This window comes from Tamandua tetradactyla, chromosome 1 (genome assembly GCF_023851605.1).
Source record: "Tamandua tetradactyla isolate mTamTet1 chromosome 1, mTamTet1.pri, whole genome shotgun sequence".
Taxonomy (NCBI): domain Eukaryota; kingdom Metazoa; phylum Chordata; class Mammalia; order Pilosa; family Myrmecophagidae; genus Tamandua; species Tamandua tetradactyla.
In genome coordinates, this window is record NC_135327.1 from 95,775,949 (window position 1) to 95,796,977 (window position 21,029).

At 40.6% G+C, this 21,029-nt stretch overlaps 2 pseudogenes across 1 annotated transcript; both read left to right on the forward strand.

The window, feature by feature from the left end:
• The first annotated feature begins 11 nt into the window (after nt 1-11).
• LOC143685299 (large ribosomal subunit protein eL38 pseudogene) lies at nt 12-17,161 on the forward strand (annotated as a pseudogene). Its single transcript, XR_013176550.1, has 3 exons — nt 12-64; nt 10,378-10,477; nt 16,878-17,161. The product of XR_013176550.1 is annotated as a large ribosomal subunit protein eL38 pseudogene (transcript).
• On the forward strand, nt 5,610-6,777 carry LOC143681038 (glyceraldehyde-3-phosphate dehydrogenase pseudogene; annotated as a pseudogene).
• Nucleotides 17,162-21,029: the final 3,868 nt, after the last annotated feature.

Genomic DNA, 21,029 nt, shown 5'->3' on the forward strand with positions numbered 1-21,029 from the left:
TTCTTGCCATTCTGAGTGACTCTGAGTGTGTCATTTAGTAGAATCTTGGTTCCCAACTTACAATGTGAGCGATTTTTCCCTTTCTTAATCAAGATAGGTCAAGAGATTCATAACATACCTCTAAAGAGTTATAAGATTACTATGGCCATATGAAATTATGATACTTTTAAATTGTTCAATATAATGCAGATATTCTCAATAATTGTGCTTTTTAAAAAGCTCCAGAGATAGTAATTGAAACAATGAACTATTTTCCACCTTGGTTTTGTCTAAGTGTGAACACTCCCTCGGTGTTAAGATGTAAAATCTGCATGATGAGGAAAGCTAGAGTTTGGGGAGAGGCTTGGCGTGAACCCATCTGAGCTTTAGCCCAGCTCTGTCACTCACTTGCTGTACTATGTAGGGCAAGTGTCTCCACTCCCTGGGTCTCGGCTTCCTTACTTGTAAGGTGAGACAGATAAAGCGATCTCAAAGGCCACTTCTAAATGTTTACTCTTATTCTGTAAGGGTATCACCTCTTCTGGATCACACAAAAGTAGACAAAGCCCTTGGTCTCAATATTTTATAATCCAGCAGGGAAGGTAGACCACCAACGAGTAAACAACTAGTATAATTGCACATCATGTTAAGTGTTATGAAGAAATAAACTAATGGTTGCAATGATGGTTAATGGAGGGTGAGTAATACCACAGGACAGAAAGATGTGGAAGGCAAGAGGGAGTTTCAATATCAATAGATACTGATATCCACATCAATATCAAAATTAATATTATTTGACATTGACAGATCAACAAAGTTTAAATATATTATTAAAATGTATCATTAGAATAACTAAAACCAAAATTTAAATCTTTTTACAATTATGACAAGGTAAGTACATTCATTCGGCTTAGTGCATAAAGCAATGGAGAAAACTTACACCATACAGCCAAAGATAAAGAAGAGGAATAAAATTATAAACCACAAAACAATATGATTTTAGACCTAAGACCAAAAATAGTTTATTAGTAAACATAAATGGGGAAAGTTTTCTATTTATAAGCAAACATGTCTCATATTGGATAAAAATTATAACTCAACTATATAACACATTTAAGAAACACATCTATAATGAAGTTACTTGGAAAGATTGAAAGTAAAAGGATAGAAAAGACATGGTGGCTAAGTGCAAACAAAAATCACAAGGATCATGATACAAATATTAGCTAAAGTTAAAATCAAGAACAAAAAAATGATATATAAAACAAAGTGGAAAGCTTTACAATGATAAATATATGATTTGGTGACTTTTTATATTCCATATAGCATTGCCTTAAAATGCATAAAAGAAAAGCTGCAGTCAATACAAAGAAAAATAGGCAAAAGGGCAATTGTAGTGGAAAATTTTAAATCATTTTTCTCACTCCATGACAAAATAAGTAGTCAAAAAATAAGTGAGGTTATTGAAAATCTATATCCCATAGTTAGCTACTGGATCCTCAGTGTGTGTGCACATCTGGGTATATACACACCCAAGCCCTGAGTAAAGAGATTATTTACTTCTGAAATATTGACATATATTAACCATATTTACAAAGGCAGACCACAGAGAAAAATCTCAATATTTCAAATAATAGAAATATTACATGTCAACACTCTGATCTCAGTGCAATGAAACTGGAAGTTATTTTTTTTGGGAAATTCATTTTTTAATAAAAGATAAAAAAAATTCAACCACCTGGAAACTGAGAAGCCCTCTTTTAATTCTTGGTCCAAAGAGGAAATTAAAACAAAATGAAAAATTCAGTATCTAGAAAAGATGGATAATGAAAAAACTGTGTTTTAGAACTTTTGGGATACTGCCTCTCATAGTATAGTTCTGCTTATTTACATCACTAAAGAGGAAAGAGTGAAAATAAATAGCATAAGCATTCAGTTGAGTAAGTTATAAAAACAGCAAAATATACCTAAGGAAAGTAAAAGGAAGGAAAAAAGAAAAAAAACAAAAAAATATAAGAACTAATAAATGGACCCAAGAGATGGTTCTTGGGAAATATAAAAACAAGTCAATGAAAACAGTAAAATAGATACACCATTAGCCAAGTAAAAAGGTATAACAAAAAATATACAAAATTAGAAATGGGAAGGGAAAAAGAACCACAGAAGTGAAAATTGTAATAAAATGGAGAACCAAAAATAACCACAAGTGCTAGTCCTATGACAAAAAAATAAAAATAAAAAAATAAAACCACTGTTAACAAAATTAATTTAAAAAAGAATAAACATTAATACAAAAGAATGAAAATAGTATGTGGGATATATAGACTTTTTTTGTAAATTCTGAGATATTTCTTTGCTCAAGTCTATTGAAACAACTTGAAAATTTGGATGAAAAGAGTGGCTTTCTAGAAAAACATAAATTACTAAAACTAACTATAGAAGCTGCAGAAAATCTACATCTACCTCCCCCTCTCCAGAGTACTAGAGTAAGACAATTTCACAAGTGTGAGAATATGTTGAGCCAAATCTTCACAGAAAACATAATTTCATATCGAATGAACTGTTCTAGGGCACAGTAAAAGAAGAGAATTATCCAAATTACTTTTTGAAGCCAGTGAGATCTCAGTTCTAAAACCTGACGAAGATAATATATATATACACACACACAAACACAAAGAAAAACTATAGTGCAACCTCATAATGAATATAAAAGCAAAAAATAATAAAATTTTTGCAGATGGAATCCAGCAGCACAGGAGGAGAATACTACATCCTGCCTAGAAATTCAAAGATGGCTGATGAGCACAGCCAGGGAGAACAAATTTGGGAAACAAACTGGAGTTTAGACTCCAGCTCTGTTACTCACCCAGTATAGTACCTTGGGTGCATACTTATTCAACTTTTCTGTGCCTCAGTTTACTCATTTGTAAAATGGAGTTGATAGCATTATTAAGAAGAGTGAATGAATTCATACGTGTAAAGTGCCTAGAACTGTGCCTGACACTTAGCAAATACAGAATAAACATTAGCTATTTATTATTCATTTTGGAAAAGCTATTACTGTAATTCACCATATTAATAGATCAAAGGAGAAAAATCATAATTTCCATAGAAACTGAAGCCATTTACTTATATCTATTGTTTTAGTTTTATAAAACTTTTAATCAAATATTAACAGATCCATTTGTAAAATATTAAATCAATAAAATCATTAACTAAAGCTGAATAGGGAATCTCTAGAAGCCTTCCTATTCTAATCAAAAGGATGTCCTCTATACTCACCACCATTTGACGATATTTTAGATGCACTAACTTATGCAATAGGATAGGAGAAAAAAATAAGAAATGACAACATGGGAAAAGAATGAGTAAAGTTCTTATTTGTGTACTATATAAAAAGATAATCAATTGGACATTATTACAGACAGTAAAAGAATTCAGAAAACTTGGGTTTGAAAATAACATTAAAAATATAAGAAGACAAAATTTTAAAAAAAAGCCATTTCAACAAGTAACCTGTTGAAGTTATATATGAAGAAAACTTTAAAATGCTGCTAAGGGACACAAAAGAAAACTTGAATAAATGGAAATGCTAGCCCTGTTTATAGGAAGACTCAATAATCATTAAAAAATCATATCTCTAGCACAACACTACTTAATTGTAATACAATTATGTTAAAACACTGAATGAAGCTGAATGTGAGAATGATAAAGGGAGGAGGGCTTGGGGCATAAATGAAATCAGAAAGAAAGATAGATGATAAAGACTGAGATAGTATAATCTAGGAATGCCTAGAGTGTATAATGATAGTGACTAAATGTACAAATTTAAAAAATTGTTTTTGCATGAGGAAGAACATAAGAATGTCATTACTGTAGGGTGTTGAAAATTGATAGTAATTAATATTTAAAAATTTTACCTTATGTGTGAGACTAAAGCAAAAAATGTTTATTTGGTACAAAATTTATATTTTGACTAGTGCATTTCCTAATGTAACTTATGTAGACAGCTTCATTGAACACCATAAGTACATGGAACTTGAGATGTTGCTGGTTTGTCCAGAGTGATGTCCCGATAAATCCCAGAGTGATTTAAACAGTGAATAAAAAAGTATTTGCAAAGTCCCCTTTGGGGAATGGTGAGAAAGGGGGAAATTCAACTTCCCCAAGTTGAATTCTTGATATTCTCACAAGCAGTGTGGACAACCAAAGCTATAGGCTGAGTCCCCAATCTTGGGGTTTGTTCATATGAAACTTAACCCCACAAAGGATAGGTCAAGCCTTAAAATTAGGCCTAAGAGTCACCCCAAGAGAACCTCTTTCGTTGCTCAGATGTGGCCTCTCTCTTCAGCCAACACAACAAGCAAACTCACTGCCCTCCACCTGTCTACGTGGGACATGACTCCCAGGGTTGTGGATCTTCCTGGCAATGTTGGACAGAAATCTTAGAATGAGCTGAGACTCAGCATCAAGGAAGTGAGCAAACCTTTTTGACCAAAAGGGGGAAGAGCGAAATGAGACAAAATAAAGTGTCAATGGTTGAGAGATTCCAAACAGAGTCGAGAGGTTATCCTGGAGGTTATTCTTACACATTAAATAGACATCACCTTGTTATCCAAGATGTAATGGAGAGGCTGGAAGGAACTGCCTGAAAATGTAGAGCTGTGTTCCAGTAGCCATGTTTCTTGAAGGTGATTATTTAATGATATAGCTTTCACAATGTGACTGTGTGATTGTGAAAACCTTGTGTCTCATGCTCCCTTTTATCTACCTTATCAACCGATGAGTAAAACATATGGAATAAAAATAAATAATAGGGGTAACAAATGTTAAAATAAACTTAGATTGAAATGCTAGTGATCAATGAAAGGGAGGGATAAGGGGTATGGTATGTATGAATTTTTTTCTGTTGTCTTTTATTTCTTTTTCTGAATAGATGCAAATGTTCCAAGAAATGATCATGATGATGAATATGCAACTATGTGATGATATTGTGAATTGCTGATTATATATGTAGAACAGAAAAAATAATTATTATTGGGCATATTTAAGATGAATATTGATTAATCTTAAGTTTGTACAAAGTGACTGAACTGGTTCCTTATAGATGCTGGGGAACCTGAAAGAGGACTAGATGCAGAATAGAACAAATAGGTGAAATTTGTGGGTTGGATTAAACCACTAGTTAAAAGCAAAAGAATAAACAAACACACAAAAAAATCAAGTCTCCCTAAATTAACCTATAAATTTAATGCAGTTTCAATAGAAATACCAATGGGGTATTTAAAAATTCTAGACAGACTGACTCTCAAGTTCTTATAGAAAAGTAAACATACAAGAATATTTCAAAAGTTCTGGGAGAAAAAAAAGTAATGGAAAGTACTAGTCCTACCAGATATCAAAATAATTTACAAAGCTTAACTATTTATCACAATGATGCTCTGGCCAATCAACAGATTGATCAATGAAATTAACAGAGAGTCCACAAATAATATATTCAAATTCAAGTTTATTATAAAAGTGACTTTGCATATTGGTAAAGAGAAAGTAAGTTTTTCTACTCTCTGGTCACCATTCAACAGTCAAATCTGCTCATGCAGTATCTGCAGCATCCCTAAGACTTAAGGGTGAAGGTCTAAATAAACGAATTTGGCTACACTGAGTTCCTGGTCACCAGAGCTGCTTTTAACTCTGGCAAAGTGGAACTTGTCCTTCACTGACCTCAACTACATGGTCTACAGGTTCCAGTATGATTCCACCCATGGCTAGTTCAAAAGCACCATCAAGGCTGAAAACAGGAAGCCTGTCATCAATGGAAGCTCCATCACTATCTTCTAGGAGGAAGATCCTGCCAACAGCAAATGGGATGATGCAGGTGCTGAATATGTTGTGGAATCTACTGGTGTCTTCACAACTCTGGAGAAGGCTGGGGCTCACTTGAAAGGTGGCACCAAAAGAGTCACTCTCTCTGCCCCTTCAACCGATGCCCCCATGTTTGCGATGGGCATGAACCATGAGAAGCATGACAACTCCCTCAAGATTGTCAGCAATGCTCCTTGCACCACCAAATGCCTGCTCTCTAGCCAAGGTCATCCATGACAATTTGGGCATTGTGAAGGGACTCATGACCACTGTCCATGCTATCTCTGCCACCTAGAAGACTGTGCACGGTCCCTCGGGGAAACTGACATGATGGCCGTGGGGCTGCCCAGGAATTCATCCCTGCATCTACCTGCTCTGCTAAGGTGATAGGCAAGGCCATCTCTGAGCTGAATGGGAAGATCGCTGCCATGGCCTTCTGCATCCATCATGGGTCTGACCTGCCATCTGCAGAAAGCAGCCAAATATGATGACAATAAGAAGGTGGTAGAGCAGGTATCAGAGGACACCCTAAAGAGCATCCTGGATGACAGTGAGGACCAGGTTGTCTCCTGACTTTACCAGTGACACCACTCTTCTACATTTGATTCAGGGGTTGGCATTGCCCTCAACAACCACTTTGTGAAGCTCATTTCCTGGTATGACAATGAGTTTGACTACAGCTACAGAGAGGTGGACCTTATGGTCTGCATGGTCTCCAAGGAGCAAGAGACAGACCCCCGGACTACCAGCCCCAGCAATAGAATGAGAGGAAGAGAGAGGTATTCAGCGGCTGAGGAGTCCTGGCCCCAACTCAATCTCCCTACAGTGAGAATCTCTAATCCTCCACACAGTTTCCACCTTAGACTCTTTGAAGAAGGAGAGCAGGTAAGAGAGCCCTACCTTGTCATTACCACCAAGAAAGTGTACGGTACATAGCAAAAAAAAGAAGTAGACTATTCAGTAGGTAGTGCTGGGCTAGGTGGGAGCCATCTGGAAGCAAAATAAAGTTGGATTGATACCTTTTCCTTACACCAAAAAAAAATGTAAAAAGAAATATTAAATATAGTTTTATCATTTATCTATATATAAATATCTAGTACAAACGCACTAAAATAAAACAGAAGAACTTTCCCATAATCTTGGATTAAGGAAGCCCTTTCTTTTTTAAGCATAACATAAAACACAGAGGTCACTAAGAAAAGCATGATTAAATCCAACTACATAAAAATGTAGAACTTACTTTCTGGCATAAAACACTTTTTACCAAATCAAAAGAGAAATACAAACTGGGGAAAAAATACTTAAAATTCATACAAGAAAATGTGCAATACATATGATAGACAAAGGACTAATTCCTGAAATAGAAAGATAACCAAAACTTACAGGGAAAAGTTCAACACCAATTAGAAAAATGGGTAATAAGGATAAAGAAAAAAAGGATATAAACAAACTTCAAAGAAAAAGAAATGCAAATGGTTCTTATGTATGAAAAGGCGTTCCCCAGCACTCCTAGTAAGAGAGATGTGAAGTACAGATCTGAGCGAGCATTATTTTTGCCGAGCAGACGAAGATCCAAAAGCTTGTCAAGGCTTTGAATGCGCGCACACAGAGGGAAGCAGGTGCTCCTGGACACTGTTACGGGGTTGAAGCTGGTACGACCTCCACAGAATGCAGTCTGCCAAAATTAAAAATACACAAGCACTTGGGCCCAACAATTCCATTTTAGGAAATCTTCCATTTGGCAATGTAATCAAAAGGCATCCACAGCATTGTCCAAGGTATACAACAGGAGACAGCCAAAAAGAACATCAACAGCAAACTAATGAAATAATGCATGGTGTGCCCCTATTGTGGAATTCTGCATAGCCTTTACAAAATAGTGTGTGTGCTGACGGGAAAAAAACCCAGAATATATCATTATGTAAAGTAAAGACACATGTGAATGTGTGTGTACGTGTGTGTACACAAATAGGTATTTGGCTCATTTTGGAAGGCACACAGGAAACTGGTGGTGGAGGTTAATTCTAGAGAGTTGGCCTGGGGACTGGGGGTGGGAAAGGAACTCACATTTCATCGTATTCCGCTTTGTGTTATGTAAGGGTTTTTTTGTTTGTTTGTTTGTTTGTTTTACCATGTGCCGGTGCTGTTTACATAATAGTAAATATTTATTTTTTCACGTTGAAACAAAAAGAAAGAAGACTCAGGAATGATTTTATAAGGCCCTTAAGTATATGAGAAACTTGGATACACCAGGGGCAGCACCTAGCCATTCTCGGTTTCCACAGAAGAGATCTCCAACAAGAGGAAATGGTAGATGTAAAATGTGAAATGAACAGTAGATGGAAAAAGAATACCTTCTGGGCTGGATTGAAAGAAATGATTCCCTGATGGAGCTGAAAGAGAGTTGTAAAATACCCCGCAGGATTTGGAAGGAGGGTGGATTCCGGGCTGGTGGGTGACGGGAGGTGGGCCCTGGAGGCCTGCCTTCCACCCAGGATGCCAGGACCCTCTTCCCAGGAGCAACACCTCTCTGCTAGCTGACATTTTAATGAGCGGCCCAGCATTTTACCCACGGCAGTCACACCAGTAGGAAATCCTGTTAGATTTACAAGCGCTCATTAATTAGAAGAGCTCCAGGGCCGTTGCAGGCACACAGGCACACACGGTGCAGGGCTTCTGTTTGGGACTGCCTTGTGCCACCCAGTACTGAGTCTCCGGTGCAGAGGGCAGCACCTCTGGGAATCTGGTTCTCCTCCTGTACGCTATCAGCAACCATGGGGGCAAAATCTTGAGCTCTTCATAGAACTCTCCCGCAGGGAGCTCCAACCTACACGGTAAAAAATAGGTTTCTTCCATGAATGAATGACCCAGGAGACTTCAGTAAATAGGGGGACCACACTGAGAATAAGTGAACTTAGAGGAGGGAGGGCAACTGCTGTTTTCTCTCTGCTGCAAAACACACTCCATCACTCATTTCCTCAGGCAGTATCAGCATCACCTGGGGTATTAGTTTATAAGATGCTGAAATACAATATACCAGAACTGGAATGGCTTTTAAAAAGGGGGATTCAATAAGTTACAAGTTAACAGTTCTAATGCCATGAAAATGTCCAGACTAAGGCATCCAAGGAAAGACACCTTAATTCAAGGAAAGCCAATTGATCAGGAACACCTCTGTCAGCTGGGAAGTCACGTGGCTGGCATCTACTAGTCCCTTGCTCCTGGCCTCCATTGCCTTCAGCCTCTGTTTCTGTGGGGGTTCCTCACTTTGATTCTCCAGGTTGGCTTTCATCTCTTGGCTTCTCTTGGCTCTCTCCAGATTCTGGCTTGCTTAACATCTCATGGCAACGTCTACAGGGCTTCAAGCATCTACAGATATCCACATCTTTGTTCTCCAAGTGTCAACATCTATGTCAGCTCTGCTTGGAAGTCTGTCAGCTCTGTCATTTCTGTAGGCTCTAACTCTCTCCAAAATGTTTCCTCTTTTAAAGGACTCCGTAAACTAATCAAGACGCACCTGGAATGGGTGGAGTCACATCTCCATCTAATCAAAACGCCACACCCACAAATGGCTTCACCACATCTCCATAGAGATAATTGAATCAAAAGTTTCCAACCTATATTATTGAATTAGGATTAAAATAAACAGCTGCCTCCACAAGATTGGATCAGGATTAAGACACGGTTTTTCTTGTGTCCTTATGTGGACACCTTCCAGGAGTGTCAAGAGAAGCAAGATTGATAATATCTTTATGCCATTCATAACCAGATATCACACATATACTCTGAACCCAAACTATATGCCAGCGACTGTAGGACACCAAGTCTCACCATAAATTCCAGAACCGCTGGAGTCAAAAGTCTCCCAGGATATTGTCTTAAGCAAAATCATCTAAACCCTGTCAGGGTTAGCTTTGCAACTGAACCTCTAGGTTTTCAACTAAATGCATTCGTTTAGTGTTTGGTAGGCTCCAAAGTATATTTTCATACCATTCTCAAACAACACACAGAAGCACGGTAATGGATGGACAGCGTCTGATGCTGCTCCAGCATCCTCTGCCTGTTTCTGAGGGTAATTCAGGTTTTATTCCAGCATCCTCCCCTTCCCCTTGCAGCGCCTGTGTCCTCAGGGAAGCTTGTTCTACCCTCAGCTCTAGAGGTGGACCTAACTAGTCCAAGGGTGATCCTACCCCTTTTGCTGGTCTAGGAAAGGTGGAAAACTCAGGTGATTGAGTTTCTAGAAAAGGCTTTTCAGGGCTGCTGGGAAATTTCTCTCTTGCCTTCCTCTTCCTCTTTGAGTACATGCAGTAAACCCCAACAGACCTCCCTGCTTTCTGGCCCCTAATGGGTTTTGAGACTTCAAATCCTGTCTCACCAATCCATCTTATAGTCAAGTTGCAAATCAATATTGTTTGGCGGATACAAATCAAGTGTGTCGGTTTGAAACTATTATGCACCCTCCAAAAAGCTATGTTTTAATCTTGATCCTATCTTGTGGGGGCAGCCATTTCTTTTAATTCTGATTCAATATTGCAGGGTGGAAATGTTTGATTAGATTATCCCCGTGGAAATGTGGCGTGCCCAATTGTGAGTGTGACCTTTTGAGAAAATGCAGATGTGACTCCACCAATTCAAGGTGAGTCTTGATTAGTTTACTGGAGTTTTTTTAAAAGGGGAAACATTTTGGAGAAACCTCAGATGCAGGCACTAGGAGAACAGTTGCTTTAGAGCTGACAGAGACACAGATGCTTGGAGATGCTTGGAGAGGTGACAGAGAGAGCAGATGCTTAGACACGGGCAGAACCCAACAGACATCACCATGTGCCTTCCCATAAGATGCTAAGCAAGCCAGAACCCAGAGATGGGTCCCAGAGAAGCTAAGCAAAGGTCCACAGACATTTAGAGAGAAAACTGCAGGAAACAGAGGCTGAAAATAATGGAGCCCAGGAGCAAGGGACTGCAGATGCCAGCCACGTGACTTCCCAGCTGACAGAGGTGTTCCTATGGCATCAGCCTTTCTTCAGTGAAGGGAATTTTTTTTTTTTGATGCCTTAATTTGGACATTTTCATAGCCTTAGAACTATAAACTTGTAACTTATTAAATTCCCTTTATAAAAGCCATTCCATTTCTGGTATATTGCATTTCGGCAGCTTCACAAACTAATGCATCAAGTTTCTAAGTTACATGTAATAGAGAAAAAAGAAGGCAAATGGGAAATCACTTATCAAAATGATCATATTTAAAAGGGAAAAAAAGCCCAGGTCAAAGATGTAATACAATCCCTTAGCTATATTCCCCATGGGTGTTGGCAGTCTCAGATGCTGTGAGATTCAAATGTCATTTTCAATGGGTTTTGAGATTTGGAGTCGCATGAATCATAAATGTTCTTGGTCACAGAGTTTAAAGCATATTTTTTTCCTCTGAAAGGGATTGTCAACCGAGAAATTGCAACTAAACTGCAAAGCAGTGAGGACATTTATTTGGGATCTTAGAATGGGGAGCACAGATTTAGGTAGCAACCCAAATTGTGTTACATAAATTGTGATTGGTGGATATTCGGGAGTTCCAAATGTCCTTCAGGTTAATAGTTAACTGAATTCCTTATTTTGTGATTCATCTCTGGTGTCTAGGTGACCTTAGGGTTTTGAGGAACATTGTTGCTTGAAGTTTTGCAATCTTTGGCAGTTTGTGATAGCTGGCTGAGGTTCACATAAGAATAACCTCCAGAATGACCTCCTATCTCCATTTTAAACATCACAGTAACTCTCAGTAAAATTTTGTTTTATTTCTTTTTTATAGGATCAAATGGTTTGTTTCCAATGTGAAAACACAAGCAGTTTTGGGGGCTGCTAGGCAGGCCTGGCTCTCTAATCCGCACCTTTGCTTTTCAGTTGATCACCTTTTAAATTGGACGTAGGTCCAGCTTAATAAGGAAGTTGGGGTTCAGAGGAGTTAGCAGTAGCTGGGGACAGATGCAAGATTGAGAAATGGCATTGTGAGGTTGCAGGTCGTAGGGGAAGGCGGTCAGCTACCAGTGATTCAGGAGCTCAGTGTTCAGCTCCTTGCTGGTGTTTATTCCCCTTCGTCAGGTGTGAGCAAACTGAGGCTCAGAGAGGTTAAGTAAATTGCCCAGGATCAAACAGTTTGTCCCTGATGATTGTGACTCAAAGCAAAAATGGCCAAGGGAATATGATAAACAGAAAGGGTGTATAAGAAGGACCTTTTGTCATCTTCTACCCCACCACCTTTGCCACCGATAGACCCTGTCCTGGCCATGCAGCCAGCTGGCCTTGGTGCCCACCTAACCCAGGTATGGCCTCTGCACAGCAGGGACAGCTGACCACCCTGTCCCAGGATTGGGGCCCCACACTTACAGCTGACCCCTCTCCAGTCAGCCTGTACCAGCCTGTCAGCCACACTCAGAAGCTTTGTTTTCCTAATACAGGACAGAAAGAGTTGTCAGGCTTTTGGCTTTGAATACCCTAATTCATTTCACTTGCCCTACACTGCATCCCCCAGAGCCTAGAAACAGGTTCCCTGGTTGGCAGTAAAATTATTCTGCTTAGTGCTCAATCTTTGACTTCTTAGTCTTTTTGAGGTAGTTAGATAGGGTAGGAGGGAGGAGGAAGTGACCCTAAATTCCATAACAAAAAGTTCCTTTTGGCACACACACCCTGCCCTCACTCAGGTTGGCACCTGAACAGAACCAGTGCAAAAGCACAGCTCATCGATCCCTTAATAGCATAGTAAGAGGGGGAAAGCCCCCTCCAATTCCTTACAATGCAAGCATCCCGATCTCAGATCGCTTTTCCTCCTTTGGAAAATGCCCGCACTCATCCCCTTCAAGCATGTACTTTCGCTACGCATTAAAGTTTAGAGTTGTAACACCGAGTAGTCCTTCAGTTCTTTCCTTCACAGCATCAGCCCTTGGTGGGAGTCTAGACTTCAAGAATTCCTGGGGCTCTGCGGCATTGAGCTTATTAAGCTGACTGTACACACTGACTCGTCCTTCACATCTTTCCGAGTCTGAATCAAGAACCCTCATGGCGCCAGCCCTTGGTTGAGGTCTCAACTCCTCTGAGAACTCCTGGAGCTGACCAGCTTCATTTATTGTTACTTTACCTCCATGAACCCACCACCCCCTTGCCCACGGCTCCCCACATGGCCCAGGGGAAGGTGGGCGGGGGCAGCTGCTGACCATGGCCCTTGGTGGGACAGAGGTGTCTCTCTACCTTCAACAACTCTCTCCTTTACAAGTCAAGTCTCTTTGAAACCCAAGCTAATGGGCTCTTCCCTTAGAAATTAAGTCCCTTGTGCGAAGTTGTGAAATGTGTTCAGAAGAGCTATTTTAGGCCACTGAAATATACTGTTTTCAACCAGAGGCCATGCCCCTGGTTGGGTGGGGGGTCAGATGGGACTTTCACACATCTGCCCCCACCTACCGGAGGGCTTACACTGGCTGAGAAAAGTCCCTAACAGCTTTCTCGTCCTTCTGCAGGTTACCTGTCATTCCTTCAACTATTTCTATTATCCCTGGGTTTAGTTCTCTAACATCCATGACCAAAGAGGAGTTCGGATAGCCTCACCTAAGGCTTCAAAACTCTAAAACTGAAGGGTGTACGGGTAATTCCGTGGTTAGAATGCTCGCCTTCCATGCATGACCCATGTTCGATTCCCGGACCATACACCACCATCACTCCCCCCAAAAAACTGTAAAACTGAGATGTAAGTAAAATTGCCTACAACGCCATTAACCTCCTTTACTCACAGCCAGAATCTTTGGATCCTAAGAACTAATTTAAAATCCATTTGTCCTTCATGTTCGGACTATGAGTCCCCAGGGGCTTAATCAGAATGGAAAAGAATCAAATACCCCATCAACTGCTCGGCCTCTGGTACCCAGCTCTTGCCTGTCAACCAGCAAGAGAATTAGATTTCCACATATTCCCTAAAATCACCTCAGAAGCAGAACAGGAAAGGATATCACAAAATTCGGCTGCAGCTTCTTAACAGGGAAGAGCGTAGCAGGTCAGTGAACTAAAGAGAATTATATACAGTTCTGAGAATCACCAAATAGAGCTGATGCAATTTCGCTTCCTGCGTCAGGGTCTCAAAGTGAGTGGGTGGTAGCGGACACCTAGAGGGTGTGCCCTGCTACTATAAAACGAAACATGATATGCAAGATCTCCCGTCGCAGGTAACTTAATGAGGGAGAGTTAAGGATTGGAGTAGCAGAGAGTCCCTCTGCCCAAACCCAGTACAGACAGGGAAGCCAGCCTGCTTTTTTATGGGCTGCATGAAACAAAAGACATCAAAACCCTTGCTTTGGTCGTTGTCTAGCCCAGAGCCACAGTAACATTCTCATAATAAGGAAGCAAAGGCAGAGACATTTCCAACTGCTTGTGGAATGTGTGGCTCCAGCCCTCTCAATTTAAGGGAGGCCCCAAGCTACCGAACAGGCAGCTGTTAATCTGCATGATTACTGGAGAATAGTAAAACCATCAGCCCCCCATTCCAGCTTAGCAGGGGGCAGGAAGCTGCCACCGGCTTGATCTCTGGGAAATTATAGAAGAAAAAGACCTAACTGTGAACTGGGCTGAAAAGCAGCCCCAGAGATATGCCTCTTTTTTCCTTCTTGGATATTCTTCCAGGGCCAGCAGGAAAGGAAGAAAAGAAGCACCAGGAAAGGCGCTTTGTAGAGTACTTAGAAACTAAAAATTGGCGGGGATATTTTGAACCAGTTCATTTTTTAAAGTACTTCGTGATTTCTCATGATCCACCTAGCTAAAGGAGAGGAGAAGTCCGAAAAAAATACTCTGATTATGTTCACCAGCATAGTTAGGAAAGTCAAGTAGCCTCTTTTAAAAAGATGAGATAATAAACAAATAATTTGTCTCACCAATAGGCTCTCATTCACTCATTTACTAAATATATATTGAGTACCTACCGTGAACCAGTCTCTTGGTGGGTAAAACCAGGAACCCAGCAAAAGGCAAGGCAAGTTCTCTGGCAACCAGACCTGGAATCTGAGGTAGGATGGAGTCACCATTCAGGAGAATCAGTAAGTGCAAGACACTGGTAGAGCCCAGGAGGGGACATCTAACAATGGGGTGGCGGGGTGGGGGGGAATAAGGGGGAAGGTCACAGAAGACTCCCCAGAAGGAAAAGAGGTCTAAGTGGACATCTAACAATGTGATGGCCAGGGCCATTTAGGAACAAAGAGGGAAGAGGTTTCAACCAAAGTAATAGCTTGATTCCCATTGGCTGGAAAAATCCCTGTCTCTGTTCCCTAGTCTCTGCTCAGAACTGCTCTGGATTTTTAGGAATAACAATAAAAGCACTATTGTTTTTATTTACTACACAATGTAATGACATTCTTAGCCATCATAACCCAGGCATAATCCTATTTCTTCCGGTGTACCCAAATTCCAAGCTTTTAAAACAGGTACCGCTGACTACAATAATTTATTTTAGTTTGATTATTCCATGTAAATTAATCAGAACATTATTCAAAATACTAGAAAATCTTTTGGATGACTACATTGGCAAACATCATAGCAACATTAAGAATAAAGTTTGGTTGAGTCTTCGTTGTCTAATGCCAACTGCTTGACTGTCGGTGTATGTCCCCGGTAGGCAGTAGGCGTGGAGCATAGGAGGCAAATTCCTGTTGGATTTCAAGAGTTAGGACCTGGAAAAACTTCCTGAGGAAAGGTTACACCCAAATTAGGTATTACAGTTTTGCACAGTGGAAGTTGTAACCCAGATGTGGAATATTAGAACAAGCTCTGGGATATGTTTACTGCTAAATGCAGCTAAAAGAAAAAAAGAGGTTAAGTGAATGGTAGGACTTGGAAAAAACTACAAAAATGGCTGGATAGATCTGAAAAGATAGAATAAGGGAATTACACCAGGGTACAAAAAGAAACGCAGGTTATCAGGCATCTCTTCCCTCGTTTAAAACCAACATGGTACTGTCGTTAAGCACATAGATTCTAGAGTCAAAGCTTCTGGATTCAAACCTCTGCTCAACCATTTAATAGCCATGTGATCTTGGGCCAGTTACTTTTACGTAACACCCAGTGCCTCAGTTCTCCTCATCTATAAAACAGGACTATCACTGTACTAGCCGCATGAAGTTGGAGTGAGAATTATGATATCCTGAGTGTCTCCAGGGTGGCATTACTGGACAAGATGCTGGATTCTTTTGCCCTTATATGCAAATGACCAATTCCTGAGATACCAGGGTTTCAAAGAGAGAAAAAAGTACATTACTAGGCACATAGCAGGAGAGCAGATGGCCTCTCAGTCCAAAAATTTGTCTCACCAAACTGCAGTATTTCTGATAGTTCTATACCATTAAAAGATGGACAGGGGCCACAGTGGCTCAGTGGCAGAGTTCTTGCCTGCCATGCTGGAGACCTGGGTTCGTTTCTGGGTGTCCATGTGAGAAAAAAAAGGGCAGGTTTTACGATAATGAGCACAATGACCCCAGATGATATAATTAGAGGTGACTTAATTATTGAGCATGCACAGATTGATTACCTGCTTAGTCACAGAACATATGTAGGAAAATGGTGGTCTTAAATGATGATGGGCCTGATCTTTGGTATTATAAGGAAGTATAGGTGACATGTAAGTTAAAATCTAAGTCACTGTGCATGTCAGATGGGCCCATTTTGGTTAGATCTGGTTTCAGTTACCAAGATGACTTTAGACTTGGGGTGGGTGAGTTCCAGGCTGACCCAGGACCCTTCATTAATAAATATTATGGGCTGTCTTAGTGATTACAAGACTCTAAAGTAAAAAAAAACAGGATAAAATGGGTACAAGTGAGGGTTAGTCACACGGTTTTTACAATCACAGGGCAGAAGATAAGAGCTCTACAGTCAGTATCAGAAATCAAGGCGACTGGATTACAATTTAGAGATTTCAGGTATTTCCCTCTGTCTACTCCAAAATAACAGAAAGTAAAAAGGAATATCTATGTAATGATTCAGTAATCGTAGCTGTCACTTACATCCTGACTTCTCAGTTACAGTGGCACACGGGCTCATGGGGACAAGCTGGAGTGCTGGTCCATACCCGCCTCCCAACACACCTCCTCACAATGTCTCACAGAATTGAGGGAGTCAAGGACCATCTGCTCACAGCCAGGTAAAAGAATGCCAACTCTGTCAAGATTAAGAAAAATAAGGATAATATGAAGTTTAAAGTTCGAAGCATCAGATACCTTAATACCTTGGCCATCACAGAGAGACGGCGGAGACACTGAAGCAATCCCTGCTCCCAGATTTGACAATAAAGGGGCTGGAATGAACCCGAATACTGATTTGAACTGTATTAAAATTTTTTTAAGTTAAAAAAATTAAACAATGACAGAGCAAAAAAGCATGCCTGGAATAGAGTAATGCCAAATACATTTAGTTATTGGTATTATCTCACACACACACACCTTTTCCTAGAAAAGAATAAAGAAAAATGGCCTTAATTACAAAGACCCTCAGTCCAATGTAAGGAATATTTCCAAAAAATGAGGAAATGCAGGAGTGGTTGTCTTAGACAAACCACGTCTCTGAAGGTTGTATCATTAAAGTCTGTAGAAATGAAATTGACCCTGATCTTCTGGGGATGAGTTAATGTGAAGTGACAAGGAGGTGATTCATGTCGGTGCAAGAAGACAGTGTTAGAGCCAGGATACTTGAGTTCAAGTCCCAGCTTTGAATACGTGACTGTGGGCAATATGAACTTAGAGATTGACGTTCCCCTTCATGCTCCCCACCTAGGCAGGACTCAGCCAGTGTGTCAAAATGTTTTTTAATCATCAATTGCTGTAGACTCTCAGTACCACAGCTGCTTACATTCAGTTTGTGAAGGTTGGAGCTAAGAATGGACAAGCCACTTGGCTCTTGGGCACTCTTTGAGCTCTCCATCTTCCAAAGCTCAGAAAAACACACCAAAAGGACATTGACAGAGCTGGTGTAGAACTCATCCTCCCAGCCATTGCCACCCTGTGTCCTCATGTGCATTTCACTGAACACTATCAAGTGTTGCTGTTGAAAGAAAGACTCTGAGCAGAAGACTCGGGGACTTCAGGGAAGTGGTTTAGTGTCTGCTAAATCCTATCCCTGATGTCACAACCGCCTGCCAGTCACTTCCCAGGTCCCCCGTGATTAAATGAAAATGCAGGAAAAGCAGTGATCATAGTGAGCTTGAATCTCTTGGCCTACTGGTTCTCTGTCTCTCCTCATGGGCAAAGGGACAAGCCCCATGGGAGATGAGGCCCCTGTGAAGGAGTGCCCAATGTTCACCAAACATGCCAACTGCTGATGAATAGTGTGCCTGTGTGAGGGTGTAAAATGGGACACGTGAAGTAGGGTATTCCAGATATAGGCTATGATCTGCGGTGGGGATGAGGTGGGCCTGTAGCCATTGTCAATCCTGGACAATTTAAATGAAGTCAGACATGGAAATAAACTGTGGGCCCTGATTATCCAGTCTGGGGATGGTCTAGGGCCCTCTTTCCCTGGCTGCTAACATGCCCTCTTGCTTTCTGCCTTCAGCCATTTCATTCAAAACTCCCAGAGGCAAGGAGAACAGAGGAGCTCCAGGGATCTGGAGCACAGCCTTTGAAACTGGGATGTGTTGGATGGGTTACAGGTGAATCACAAGATACGGATTCTTCTCGACCTACGGTCTGAGCCGGGCCTAGCAGGGCACCGTGGTCTCCATAAATGAGCGTGATGAGCAACACACATCCATCCTCAGACCCCAGTCTGGGAACAGCTGTCCTCAGACTTCAGCAGGATCACCTGGAGGCTGGTTAAAACACCAGTTGCTGGGCCACGCCCCCAGGGTTTGCAATTCCTGGGTTGGGGCCCAAGAACTTGAATTTCTAACCAGCTCCCAGGTGATGCTCACTCTTCTGGTCAGAGAACACTTAGAGAACCACTCTTCCAGGGTAACCCAATAAGCCTGGTCAAAGAGGTGCCCTCCCACCTGGACACCTAACTCTGCAGGTAGCTACCCAACAGCCCATGTCGGTGACGGACAAGGGCCAGCGGACCTAGTGGAGGGGTTCAAGCCCCAGGTATAGCCCCTGGGGGTGGGGTGAAAGGAGACTGGGCAGGCCTCAGTGGATGCCTCTGGAAACCATTCTCTTCATAAACATCATACACCTCTGTCCATTTTAGCAGCTTCTAGGCTAGGCACAGATACCTATTCTAGCATTGCCTGTGCACGTTAGAACGTCATCATTATTTTGAAAGACCTGCTATGAAAAAATTGAAATGAATTTGAAACCTAATTTCATCAATAAAATAAATTTTAACATTATATTTGTCACTGAAAGAAAAGGAAGACCAATTAAATTTTTTAAACAGATATGCAACTGTGGACATTTTTTGGAACGGTTGTAAAAATTGATTTAAAATTTTCTCATCACCTGCAGTAAGAATAAAGTTTTTCTCTGGTGACTATAAAGAATTTGAGGCGATCATCATCAAAAAAAGTTGTGATCAATAATTAAGTATAGTAATTTTAAGCATAAAACCTGATATTAAAAAAATATGTCCATAGAAGCAAGGTCAAATTTCTCATTTTAAAACTCGAAAAAGTTTTATTTGGAGGTTTTAGACAAATTCAATGTTTAATATATGTCTTAGTACTTTGTATTTTTATCATAAGTATAATATAAAGGTAAAGTATGATTTTTTTTTTCACCAAGCTCTATATAGAATTTTCCTACCCACCCCCCCACACACACACACATAAACACAAACACAATTTACTACCGTATGCCATGCAAATAGAATTTCTCCATGTGCTGTGTTTTGGAAAATGGTAAAAAGGACTACCTTAGGGGAATATGGCAAGTCCTAATGGTGCGGCCTAGTCAGCAAGAATTCATCAACTTTCTTATTAATTGAACTCACATCTGATTCAGATATCAGGTGCTTTTATGCTTCAGAGGAAGCTGAACCTCTCCCAAGCTCCAGGGAGTGAATTTTGAATAGTTAAACCAAGGGCATAATTTCCTTCTCCTTGCCTATAATAGGGTTTGGAACAGACTTGTGAAATGATTCTAGTCAATGAGCCAGGAGAGGGAAAATTTCAGAGTGAGGCAGACAGAAGGGCTACTGGAAAAAATTCTCCCTCTTAAATAAGGATACAAGAAAGGGACTGTTTTAGTCCCAAAGCAAAAATACCATGAAATGGGTCAGATTAAACAATGGGAATACATATGCTCATGGTTTGGGGCAATGCTTTCTTCCCTCAGACAGGCTGCTGGTGATCCTTGGCTCCTCTGTCACGTGCCAAGGCACATGGCAGCATCTGCTGGTCTCTCCCTCCTCTTCTGAATTTCATTGCTTTCAGCTTCCTGTTTCCATGACATTCTCTCTCTCTCTCTCTCTCTCTCTCTGAATTTTGTTCTCTTATAAAGGATTTCAGTAACAGGATTAAGACCTAACCTGACTGAGTGGAGTCTTACCTTAACTGGAGAAGCCTCATCAAAAGGTCCTACTTACAACAGGTTCACAGCACAGGAATGGATTAGATTTAAGAACATGTTCTTCTGGGGTACATACAGCTTCAAACCACCACAGGGACATTCTCTCTTCTAGCCTTTGGACATTGTTGAGTGAATTTGTGATGCTTGGAGCTGTTGCAGCCATTCTGCAATCATGAATAGTTAAGCATGGAGGCAACCTCAATTGGGGATGGCAGAGCAAAACGGAGAAAGGACATTGGACCTTGATGACCACTGAGCCACCAAAACAACCAGTCATGGACCTCTCTTAACTCTGGACTTCTTGCTATATGAAATAATGAATTTCCTTCTTTTCTAAGCCATTTTTGTCTAGGTTTTCTATTACATGAATCTAAAAGTATCCTCACTGATGATACAAAAGGTTCAATGATCAAACTTTGCACTGCTAAATTGCCCTCCAGATGACAGTCTCAATTTACACTGCACTGGTATAATATGAGAAAGCCTGTTTCCCCTGAACAGCGTTAGAGTTATAATTCTTTGCCAATTTAATAGTCAACATTTAGTTTAAGATTGGTAGGGCCTATCCATCTATTTGAGAGAAAGAGTTGCTTTAAGGACTTCAGCTACTGGCTGCAACCATGAGACTCTGCCTTAATCACAGTTGATCTATCTGTTGATTCAAATGGACCTGGC